Source organism: Sarcophilus harrisii, chromosome 1 (genome assembly GCF_902635505.1).
Source record: "Sarcophilus harrisii chromosome 1, mSarHar1.11, whole genome shotgun sequence".
NCBI lineage: Eukaryota > Metazoa > Chordata > Mammalia > Dasyuromorphia > Dasyuridae > Sarcophilus > Sarcophilus harrisii.
Genome location: NC_045426.1, coordinates 713,364,932 through 713,377,076, shown reverse-complemented (window position 1 = coordinate 713,377,076; position 12,145 = coordinate 713,364,932). Strand labels below are relative to the sequence as shown.

The 12,145-nt window shown below is 44.0% G+C and overlaps 1 long non-coding RNA gene across 2 annotated transcripts; it reads left to right on the top strand.

Annotated features, from left to right (window-relative positions):
* The first annotated feature begins 2,844 nt into the window (after window positions 1-2,844).
* Window positions 2,845-10,237, top strand: LOC116420893. Of its 2 annotated transcripts, XR_004231342.1 has the most exons (4): window positions 2,845-3,123; window positions 3,763-3,890; window positions 6,204-6,318; window positions 9,555-10,237. It is a non-coding gene; the product is annotated as an uncharacterized LOC116420893 (long non-coding RNA). The 2 variants fall into 2 exon arrangements; XR_004231341.1 differs by lacking the exon at window positions 6,204-6,318 and having other exon boundaries at window positions 2,852-3,123.
* The last annotated feature ends 1,908 nt before the right edge of the window (window positions 10,238-12,145 follow it).

The following is a 12,145-nucleotide window of genomic DNA, read 5'->3' as shown; positions in this document are numbered from 1 at the left end:
AATGCCTTTACTGCACTTGGGGCAAAGGTCTGGGACTTTCCTCCAAGGGCAACTTCAAGCCTAATGACTCTAGCCGTGACACCTAAAGAACAAACCCTCATGGTTCATGGATATGACAGCAGCTTAAAATTGAGCCTGTTCCTTGTTCCTTGCCAAAAATCCATCAAATTTTGCCCAAGCCATCCTGCAGCACTTCTGTCTTCGCTGGCATCCCACAGAAAATGAAAGGGTGGCAAAGGTTTCCTTGGAACCTTTGGAACCTTGGAACCTTGAAAAATACAAGAATGTCCCAGTCTTGTCATCCCCAGGCAAGGAACACTCGCTGGATGTGGAGCTCATAACGACCCAGACAAGCCATCTCTCAGTGGTTTAGGGTTTCTCACTATAAGTTTGGGGAGAAAAAATGAGTGGCTTATCTTGATAAGGATGGAATTAAACCAGGGGAGGCCAAATTCTCCTTTTATTGGGCCACCAAATGTTGAGATTGGGAGAGGAGTCCAACAGTTTGGGGTCCCAGGCCAGCATTATGATGTGTCTCAAAAGAATTTGCAGGCTTGAGCCCATTTCCTAATCAATGGACAAAGTTTACTGTAAATGTAATGCAAACAAGCAGGCTGAATTCCAAAAGTAATTAGCAAGGAAACAAAAGTAAAAATACCCATTTATCCAGTTTTGTATCATGGACCTGCTAATCCTATGGCCATAGGTAGGACAGGAGAATTGTCTCCAGAATTTGGTTCTCATTTGCCTCGGCCTGCAAGGCAGAGTGTGTGGACCCTGGAAGAAAAAGAGATAAGGGCAAGAGAGAGGGGACACACAGAAGAATGGAGGCAAGACAAAACCATCTGATCAAGCCTCTTTTTAATGGGTGCAATAGGACAGATATATATAGCAGCAGGGTTGTGCGAATTTAGGGACTTAGTACAGGGTGGGGGTTCTAGACAAAGAATTGGTTTCCCGCCCAAGGATGAGCTGATCAGGTGTCTTTGGTAGTAGGAAGCTTCATGATGTGATTAGGGGATGCCTAGATATCTGCCTATTCAAGGTTAAGGTGGAACTTGGTCTAGGTTAGGATGTGATTAGGAGATTCCTCCATGATGTGATCAGGAGATTCCTATTCAAGGTTAGGACAGTCTTTTGGAATGTGGCCTTAATCACCTGTAGATTAGTGCTGGCTCCCCACACTCATTGACCAGATTATTGAGGAGTCCTCTCCCCGGAATTTAGTTATCACGGACCAACAGGTTATCTGGCAGTCAGCAATGAACTGAGGACTGGGCTCTTCACTATTGTCTCAGGAGTTTGATGTGTGGGACTATCCTGAGGCCAGAAGCTTGATCTATTCAGACTCAGACAGACTGGGCATGGGAGTTTCCTGAGGCAGACTCTGAAACCAGAAGATTTAGGATCAACGACTTATTGTTAGAACAGAAAGTCCCCCCAAAAATCAGGGGATTGCAAAATCATATTACATCAACACCAATCTGGAGGTTTGTGAGTGTTTTGGTCCTGATGAGGAAATGCAGTGCTGTACACCGTCTCTGAGAGCTGCCCGCTCCTTTTCTGCTCCACTGTGGCCAGCTCTGTGTTGGCTCAGCTTTGTCTCCAAGTTTGTTCCTGCTTGTAGAAGTGCTCTCATATGTTGACACCAAGTGTTTTGCTGGTTGTCTTGCCCCAGGTCATTGTTTTGCTGACTGCATATGTTCAGTTTGGGAATGCTAAGTCTGTGATCAGTGCAGCCATCTGAGCCACACTTGGTCTTTATCAGTCTCACATGCTGTCCGTCTCTTCTCCTTACAGTCTCAATAGACTTTGAGTCTAAAATGTGAGTGTTTGTTATGAGGGGCATCCATGATGTTTTGTGGTCTTAAAAGGAAGAGAGTGTCGGTGAGGAGCAGGTCAGGAGATTCCCCACTGACCAGTAAGAAGTGACCACTGCAGGTGTGGTTTCTAACTCCGGTCCTCCCAAAGTCTTCCTGCCATGTCTAGCAGTCTGTGCCCACTTGCCTGTTAAACTCAATGACAATCCTGTTCTCTTTCTACATCTTGATGATTGATGATTAGGGCCCCTGCCCCAGGCTGCCTTTCCCTGCCCCTCCCTCCCTTGTCCTGTGCACAGATGCCCCCTTGTGGGACTGGTGAGCAACAAGAAAGGGTCCCTGTGTATATATATACATATATATCTGGGGAGGAGACAGGGAGGTGATGAAGTCAGATGCAGGCTTGAATGTATTTGGCAGCAGAGGGGAGGCTGGACTTTAATGGGAACAGCCTTGAAGCAGGGGTCAGGCAGCTGCTTGTGGCCACAGCCAAGTGTTGGGTGACAGGACCTGTCCCATCGCGGCGTCTGTGTCAGGGGAGAAAAGGGAGGTCGGAGAGAGCGAGGCGGGGACTCTGCGCAGGCGCGGGTCATGACCCCGGCGCCCTAAAGTCCGGGTCCCCCGGGAGAACCAAGGACAAAGGGGAACAGCGCCCTCTGCGGGTGTGAGCGGGAGCTGCGCCTGGGGGGGCCGGGCGGGACTGGCGGCGCCACTGGCTCCCCGCCCTCCCCCGCCCAAGGGAATGTAAATGTATCTCAATTAATTAACTATTATTAGCATTAACAATAATATATTAATGACAAATTATTATATTATTGTTTTTATTAAATTTGTTGTATATTATTAATAAATTATAAAATATGAATAATAATATATACTAATAATTGGGCACAGCCGGTTCATTTTTCTAACCTATGAGACTTGCAGGTCACTGTGGAGCATGCGCACGAGTCACTCCTGGAGCCCAAACTTCACTTCCCATAAGGCCGCGTTGCCGCAGGGGGCGGCACTTGGCATCTCACGTGAATACCTTCAGTGCTTTCCCGGAACCGGAAGTTGGGGCTCGCGCGCTCTCCCCCTGCCCGCAGTCCCTGCGGCAGCACCTTCCCGGCCTCCCAGCTCAGACCCCGGAGCCGCCGCCAACGAAGCCCGAGGGACCCTCTCCTCTCAACCCCTCCGGGCCCGATGCCGGGGGAGTCACCGGGATGAGAAGCTCCTTCCTGCCGCTTTGTGGCTCCCGCTCTGGGGGAGGCTCTGAGGGGGAGAAATGGCCGCCGGGCTCCCTCCGCCCGCCGCTCCCTCGGTGAGTGGGGGCGCCCCCTGCAGGGGCCCTGGGGCCGGGGCTCTTGGGGACCAGGGACCTGGGGATGTGGCGCCGGCTCCGCCCGTCAGCCGCGCCCCAGCGAACTCCCGCTTGTCCTGCTGCCGGGCCCAGAGGGGAGGGAGGCCCCGCCGGGAGTCAGGGAAAGGGGTCACGGCGGGATGTCATCAATGGCGGAACCTTCACTTACCTCCCGGGTCTGTTCCTGCCATTTTCTCCCTTATCCCCGATCCACCCGCCATTTTGCCTCCCTCCGCCGGCCTGTCTCCCTCCGCGGTTCCGTCTCCCTCCGCGGGACTCCTTCTCGGGGACAGCCCTGCAGATCGGCTCCTGCAGGGCCCTTTCCCGCCCCCCTTGTTCCGCACCTTCCCTCTGCTAATTGCCCCTCCCCCTTCTCTCCGTCTCCAGCTACGCGGCCTGTGGGTCCGTGTGGGCGCGGGGGCGTCTCCCTTCACGCACCCACAGGCTCCGCCCCTTGTTTGCCCAGTTTTCGGGTTTTCTCCCCCTGGGACCGGGAGCCGCTCAGGGCGAGGATCGTGTTTCCCTCCCCTTTGTTCCCGCGATGCTCAGCGCGGAGCCGGGCTCTGAGGGACTGACTTCTCTTTGGTGTAATTGTCGCAGAGCCGCGTGAGCGAAACGGCGGAAGGATCCGGGAGGCGCCCTGGCGGCCCCAATGAGAAAGGCTGGTTTTCCTCCTGGGCTGCAATGACGTCATGGAGTTAATCTGCATTTGGGGCGGGGTCCTTAAGGTCAGTGATTTATGAACATTCATCATTATTTCGGCACATTTGGTCTCCTCATAATTGTACCTATTTTTCCTGATGGGTTTAAAACCTTGTGAGAGCGGGGCCCGAGGCTTCGGCAGCTTTTCCAGAGCAGGAGAGGCCCCGGACCCAGAGCTGTGACGTTCTCTCACGCTTGGGTGGAGGCCGCCCTGGCCTGTCTGTCATAGGGAAGGATGAGCCTTGTTCTCGGAGGCGCCAGAGGAAGCCGCCAGGACTGGGGGTAGGGGCTGTGGGGAGGCAGGCTGGTTACGGGCCCTACACGGGAGGGGTTGGGGTCCACTCAAAGGGCAGCTTCCGGCGGGAGAACTGTTTCTGGGAGAAGTCCCAGGAGAGTGTGGGTCTCCTAGCTGCTAATAGGGATAATGAGCCCCCGCACCTTTGTTCTGCAAGGTTCTGGGCGGGGGAGTACAGTCTCCCTTCCTGGCTTCTCTTTGTGGCTCCTTCTGCATGACTTCATTCCAAGAAGAAGGATAGGGGCGGAGCCAAGATGGCGGAGAAGACACACGCGACTTTCTAAGCTCTTCTCTTACCCTCTTTATCAATATTATATCGAGCCTCAAAATAGTCTTGACTGCTACAATTGAAGATAAGAAGTAGAACAACTCACCGGCCAGAAAATCTGCAGTCTCGCCAAAAAGGTTGGTTCCGGGGCCAGGGGGGAGATCGGCGCAGACGGGGAGAGAAATTAGGTTCCGAGGAGAGTCTCAAACCGAGGGTGAAGGCACAGATCTCAGCACAAGCTCCCAGCCCCAACCCGCAGTACCGGACTTTTCCTTGGGGCAGTTGTGATCCTGCACAGCAGGAGGACGCAGCCCGGGTTAGCCTCCAATCTGGGCAGTGGGGAGCTCGGCTTGGGGCCATAGAGCTTTTCCAGGGCCGATTTGCATCAGGCAGAGACTTGGGCAGAGTTTGTGGCTGCCATGCTTCTGGGTCTCAGCCAGCTGCTAATACTCACAGTCCCACAAGAGGCCCGCCGGGCGGTGACACTACCACTTAGTCCTAGCAGGGCAATCGATAATCCACTCAGCCCTACTAAGCAGTTTGATAGCTTGGCCAGTGCTGAATCTACCTCCTGTTGGGGAAGGAAACCTTTCACCCAGAGCACTCCCATACCTCGGAGGCCAGAAATCGTTTACATCTCTCCCTGCTCTGAGAGGAAGCTGGTAACCCTTGCCTAGGAGACCCACCCTAAAGGCTTTAAAACATAAATAAAAAAGATGAAAGAACAATCGACAGCTTCTATGCAGAAAAAGAGGTCAGCAAACCTGAAGAGACCTCAAATAGCAAAATGCATCAGACTGTCCTCCTTTACATAATGCTTCATAGAAGAGACCATTAAAAGTCTCAAAGAGAGTTAGAAGATAAATGGGAAAGGAAAGAGAAGCCTTAAAGAGAGCAACAACTTCCTAAATACTAATTGAAAAGTTAAAAAAATTCCCAGAAGTGCAGGGAAACAAAATTGGTGAATTGGAAAAATAAAAAAAAATCTCAGGAAAGTAAGAATTGTGAATTGGAAAAGACAAAGAACTCACAAGAAAGTAGGATCCGTGAATTGGAAAAGACAAAGAACACGAAGAAAGTAGGATCTGTGAATTGGAAAAAAATAATTCACAAAAAAAATTAGTGAAATGGAAAAAATTCCACAGACCAAAACAATACATTCAAAAACTCAATTGGACATATACAGAAAAGAAGTAAAAAAAGCTATTGAAGAAAATAATTCTTTAAAAATTAGAACTGAACAAATTGAAACTAATGATTCATTGAGACAGCAAGAATCAGTCAACCAAGAAGAAGGATAATGCCCTCCCTCTTCATGTCTCACTCTGGGAATCCCCCTTCAAGGTTCAGCCCCGGCTCTTCCTCCTTCCTTTCATGTGGCTTGAGCTTATTCGGATCCTCTGGGTGTTAGTGTTTTCTCCGAAATGACAGATTTTCCTACTTTTCATTTGGGTCAGTAGTTCTTGTTCCCTTTCTCTCCCAGGGGGATGGGGTGTCTTGCAGACAGCTTCAGGGTCTCCCCAGTGCTCAGCCATGTGCCCGACCCTCAGGCCAGACCAGCATTCACAAATGCTTTTGGAGTCATTGCTTGAACAAACAAGGCAGGGCTGGCTGTCTGTTTCAGACTTGGGGTGCTTGGTCAGTACTGGACTGGGGCAGGTTGGAGGTTGAACTTTAAGATGAATTTTGAGAACCACTTCTACCATTTCTGGGGCAGCCACGTGGTTCTTCTCTAAGACGGTCCTGAAATCTGCACAAACCTGTCTGATGTTGCAGGAATTGTTAACATTCGGAGCTGTGGCTGTCACCTCCAAGGAGACCCCCGTAGCCTTCTCAGCAGGATCTGTGCAGGGATGTGTTGCGGACAACCAGAGGAACCTGGTCTGCCTGAGTAAGCACAGATTCCCCTTTTCTCCCAATCTGTCTTTTGGAAGGGCTTTGCTTTCTTCCTTGGTATGAATTATGGGCTTTCCTGAGTGTTTTTATTTCTTGTTTTGCCTGACAGTTATGAATCTTTATGGCCCAGCCGTTAGGGAAAAGACCTTTGTTTTGTACCTCTCTAAAATGATTGTTTTTATGCTCCTGAGGTTGTTGTACCTTCTTCACTCTCTGTTCCCTCAGAGATAACCTTTAATTATTATTAGATTATTGTATTGTTGTATGATGTAATAATATAATAATTATTAAAAATAGTAATCTAACCCTAGTATAATTCTCTGAAGACATGAAAGGTTTCTATCCTGTTAGCAGGATGTGTGTCAAATGAATTAATTTTCTTACCTGAGTACAACTCCAGTCTGTGACCCACTTCTCCATAGTTGCAAAGAGTAGGAAGAGAGCATCTTATGGTCATACCCTTTATGACTTCCTGGGATGTTCACTTTTCCCAAGAGAGAGAAGGGACATAGCAGATGGTTTAATAAATGTTTATTGCATTATATTAAATCTGAGATGGTTCCCTGAACCTACCTTTTTTCTGTTTACAACAAAGAGGACTTGTAATTTCCAAACCAGATATGATATACCAATAGGAACAAGGAATAAAACTTGGGATGCCAAAGGGAGATGTCTGATGAAGCACCTGCCCATGTAAATGAGTGAAAACCAAATGGGGAAAAGGTACAGCATACAACATCATGAGTGGTCTTTAATAGGAATCACTTATAAAATGTGGATCCAGGAAACTGCCCTTGTATCCCTTCCCAGGAATGTGGGGAAGAGCTGATTTTCTCTGGCAAGAGATCCTTCCCATTCATCCTTCCCTTGTTTTCCTGTTATATATTCATAATTCATAATTTATACTAACAGAAGTCCTTGTCAAATTTCTCTTTGCATTATTCTATAAAGGCTTTCCATGTTTTTTTTTTTTATGAGTATGTTTATGGAGCTAGCCCCCCCCCCAATAGTTATATACTAACTAGTGCAATTGAGTCAGAGTATAATTATTTTTCTTTTACTGCATATTGTCAGATTGCTTGCTATTCAATTTCTAGCATTCTGCCATAAATGAAGGAGTGTACCTGTTTCTTCAACTCTGACAACATTGAGTTTTGTTGTTTTAATGATCTCTGCAGTATGTTGGTGTTGATCCTCAGCGTTGTTCCAATTCATGCCTCTAGTTAGTTAATTTATTAGTAATGTTTGAGTGATTTTTCAATTGATTTTAAATTTGTGTTTCTTTTTCCATTTGGATTTTTCTCTTTATATTCTTGGCCTATCTATCCGTTATAGACAGGCAGTTTCTCTGACAAATTTTTAATCTTTACTTGTGAATTTAGTAATACTATATACCTTACCTCTGAGGGTAAGTATGTGAGTATGAGCCTTATCAGTTATTCTTTCTCAACCTTAGGTAACTAAAACTCTAAAATTATAGATGAGTTGCAGCCAGTATTGGTGGAGCAAAGTAGTTTTCACACTTAATGAAATCAAAGGCCTTTGATATAGTGACTTTATATATTTAATACCTGAAATTCTTCTTCTATGTGCCATCAACACCCATGTGAGAATGTTTGTATGTAAGATATGAATCTTTGTGTCAGGGAGAAGTTTGGGGACATTAAGAGGACGTTTCATTTCCCAAAGGCATTTCAGCCTTTTCTCCTTTTCAGTTATTAGCCCAACTTATTATCCTTTTGCAATGTCCATCCTTCTAAGATATAAATAAATATATAAGGTCCCAAAAAGTGTAGTTTAAAAAAATTTTTTTATTATATCTTTTTATTTACAAAATATATCCATGGGTAATTGTTCAACATTGACCCTTGCAAAACCTTCTGTTCCAACTTTTCCTCTCCTTGCTCCCACTCCCTCCCCTATATGGCACATAGTTCCATACATGTTAAATATGTTAAAGTTTATGTTAAATCCAATATATGTATATACATGGTTATACAAAAACTGTAGTTCTAAGCTTTAAAATTGCACTGTTGGATGAGTTCTGTAGCTTGCCCATCTAACTGCATGTTAGGGTGTGGATAGTAGGCATTTTTTATCTACATGTTCTTCCCTGCGTGGATATAGGTCAGACTCTTACGTGATTAAGGATCTCATCCAGGCGTTACTCCAGTGTTCTACAACTTGAAGAGATGAACATATGTGGAAAAATGAATGTCTGGAGCATTTCCTGTTTATGGAAACTCCCAACTTGTTCTTTGCTTCCACAAGAGTAACAAACCCATTTAATAATTTAATAAGCATTAGTTTACCTCTTATGCCTGCCCTGCTCTGATATTTCATTTCAGAATTGGAAGGGACCTCAGTAAACATCTGTGCTAATGCATACGAGAGAGGAGAGCTTTGCATAATATGCCTGACAAGTGGCCACTTCTCTAATAATGATAATTTTCTGAATAAATACATATTTATTAGTTTTCTAATTAAAAAAAAAACAGATGTGCATTATATCCTTCAAGGAATCTTGCACAGTTTAAACCATTATTGTTATCAATCTATTTTATTTTTACTTCACATTTATTTCTAAATATACCTCTTCCTACTCCCCTATTAAGCTTTTCGTCAGAAGATTAAAAAAGAAAAAAAAAAAAGAAACTAATTCAAAACTAACAAGTTCTCACCTTTTTATTTAATATATGTATACATTGTTCCTCACTGGGAATCTCCCACTTGTGCAATGAAGGGAGGGAAGTACATGTTCTCAACTCTTGTCTGGGACCATCCTTTGTCCTTATAATTACATAGTATGTTGTATTTTTGTTGTCATCATATCTTTTGTTTGCTCTTCTTATTTCCCTGTAATAGTTCACCTAAGTCTTTCCTTGCTTCACTGAATTCTTCATATTTGTCATTTTTTGAAGTGAGGTAATATTGTGTTATAGGAATGTATCTTAGACATTCCCCAATAGAACCTACTAATTTTTTTTATCAGAAAAGTGCTAGGATGAATGATTTGATGAATGTAAGAGTTTCTTTTCTGTTTTAGACTTTCTTGTAGTGTTGGTATAGAAATTTAATATAAAGTGTAAAAGCTCATTATAGTACACAAAACTAATGTGTCATATATTGTATATTTTATTATTTGATAATCTTTATTGATTGAGGAGATAGAAGATATGTTTAAGTGTAATGCAGCAGGAAATGGAATATTTACATTTTTCTCTCTTTCAGGTTGGGACAGTAGGTCTGAAATCAAACAGACAATCCCAAAGCTGGACATTTCTTTGGAGGAATTATGCCAGGCAAGTCTTATAAGGGATGGTATCTTGGACCGTGAGTTGAGTCAAATCTGGAATTGTGGCACCCAGCTAGTGAGGAAATAATAATGAATGTAATGAATGTGGCAAGACTTTCAGCCAGGAGACATATCTTACTCAGTACAGGAAAATTCATATGGGAGAGAAACTTTATGAATGTAATGACTGTGGGAAGGCCTTCTGCTGGAAGATAGACCTCATTTGACATCAGATGATCCATACTGTGAAAGATCCTAAGAATGTAATGACTATGGGAAGACTTTCTGCCTGACTACAGCTCTTAATTTACATTGAAGAATTCATATTGGAGGAAAATCTTATTAGTGTAATGAATGTTGTAAGGCCTTGTGCCTGATCAAAGAACTTACTCAAAAATCAAAAGATTCATACTGGAGACAAACCTTCTAAGTGCAATGAGTGTGGAGAACTTTCCTTCACAAGAGAGACCTCACTTGATATTAGAATATTCTCACTAGAGATAAACCTTGTCAAGGTGTTCTGCCATAGTACAGTTCTGATCGGGCATCAATCTGGAGAGAAGCCTTATGAATGTAAGCAATGTGGGAAGTCTTTTGCTTGGAAAAAGTAGGATATGAAGTATACCCTAAGGTGCTCACAGTGCAAAAACTGTCCTTAAGAACAGAGAAGCTAAACACCTTAAATGACTTTCAGAAATTGATAGGAGATATCCAATGGATGCGTCCAGTGTTAGGATTGACTACCTATCAGTTACAACCATTATGTGACATTTTAAGGGGAAACAGTGCTTTAAACTCACCACGCTAGCTTACAAAAGAAGCTCAAGAGACTTTGAGAGAAGTTGAACTGTGTGGTTGAAAGTCACTCAAATATCCTTAGAAATATCAGTTTTTACTACACAAGAGGCACCCACAGCAGTCCTTCATCAAGCAGACAGTGTGATAGAGTGGGTGAACCTCCCAACACAACCAGAACAAACTGTTATTCTTTTCCCAGTGCTTGTGGCTAGAATTTTATTAAAGGCCATTAAGCGAGCAGTACAAGTATCTGGGATAAGACCTGATAAGATATACACCTTTTATACTAATGCACAAATTAATGTATGCTGTGAAACCATCCCAGAGTGTCAAATTTTATTAGCTACAGCTCCAAATTTTACACATGGGTCTTTATTAAGATAACCAGACTATTACATAATTGATGATGGATTCTAGAAGAAAAGGTTTCTGAAGTTCCTCTTAAAAGACCAACTCTCTTTACAGATGTATCCAAACATAATATTTGTACTATATATTCTCATGACTTAACTATAAAGAGAGTAGTCAGAACTCCTTTTCAGTCCACTCAGCAGAATGAATGAATTGTATGCAATCATTCTAGCTAGCTCTTACTTATTATCCAGGAGATATACATATATTATCTGATCCAGCCTATTCAGTAGGTGTGGTACAAAGAATTGCCACAGTCCAAATACAATTTGTAGCCTGTAATATATATCAGCTCCTTAAGGAACTTCAACAGCAAGTGAGAAAGCATCCAGGTAAGATTTATATCTTGCATGTCCACTCTAGTTGTGGACTTCCAGGTTGTATTTGGGATGGTAATTCAAAGGCAGATAGCCTTCTAACCATGTTGGCCAATATTCCTTTATTTCAGGCAGCCCAAGAATCTCATTCTAAATATCATGAGGCTGGTTGAGCTTTACGCTTACAATTTGGAATAACAAGAGAGGAAGCTAGGAGCATAGTAAAAACCTGTACAGCTTGCCTTCCTTTCTATGCTCCTACACTGCCTCCAAGGAAGAACCCTCGTGGTTTGAGACCCAATGAAATTTGGCAAATGGATGTGACCCATTATAAATCTTTTGGTCGTCTGTCTTTTATCCATGTTGTGGTAGACACTTTTTCAGGATTGCAAATGCAATACCAGCAGCAAAAGAAACAGCCCGAGTAGTCACTGAATTCCTTATACAAGCATTTGCAATCATGGGTGTGCCACAAGCAATGAAAACAGACAATCGACCTGCATATATTTCTAAACATTTTGCACACTTTTGTGCACAGTATAAGATTTTACACACCACTAGCATACCTTTTAACCCTCAAGTATAGACAGTTGTAGAGAGGAGAAACAGAGACATTAAGACGCTCCTCCAAAAACAAAAGAAAGGGGGAGCCACAGGCAACCCTAGAGAACTTCTAAATCTAGCTCTTTATACTATTAATTTATTGATTTTTCACAAAGATTTACTGGCTCTGGCAGGCAGGTTTTATAACCCACCGGAAGTGTAGTGTCCAATACGAGGGCCTCCATTATCTTTAGATAATTGCCAGATGATGTCGAGAGACCCAGGAAGTGGTGAAGGGAAGGGACCAGATAGGTAAATTGTTTGGGGGGGAGAGGGTTTGCTTTTATCTCCACAGATGGAGGAGGATTCAGATGGGTGCCAATGAGTGGTATTCGCTTTATCCATCAGAGAGATGAAAGGAAGGAGAAGACCCAAGAAACATTGGGTGGTTCCATTGT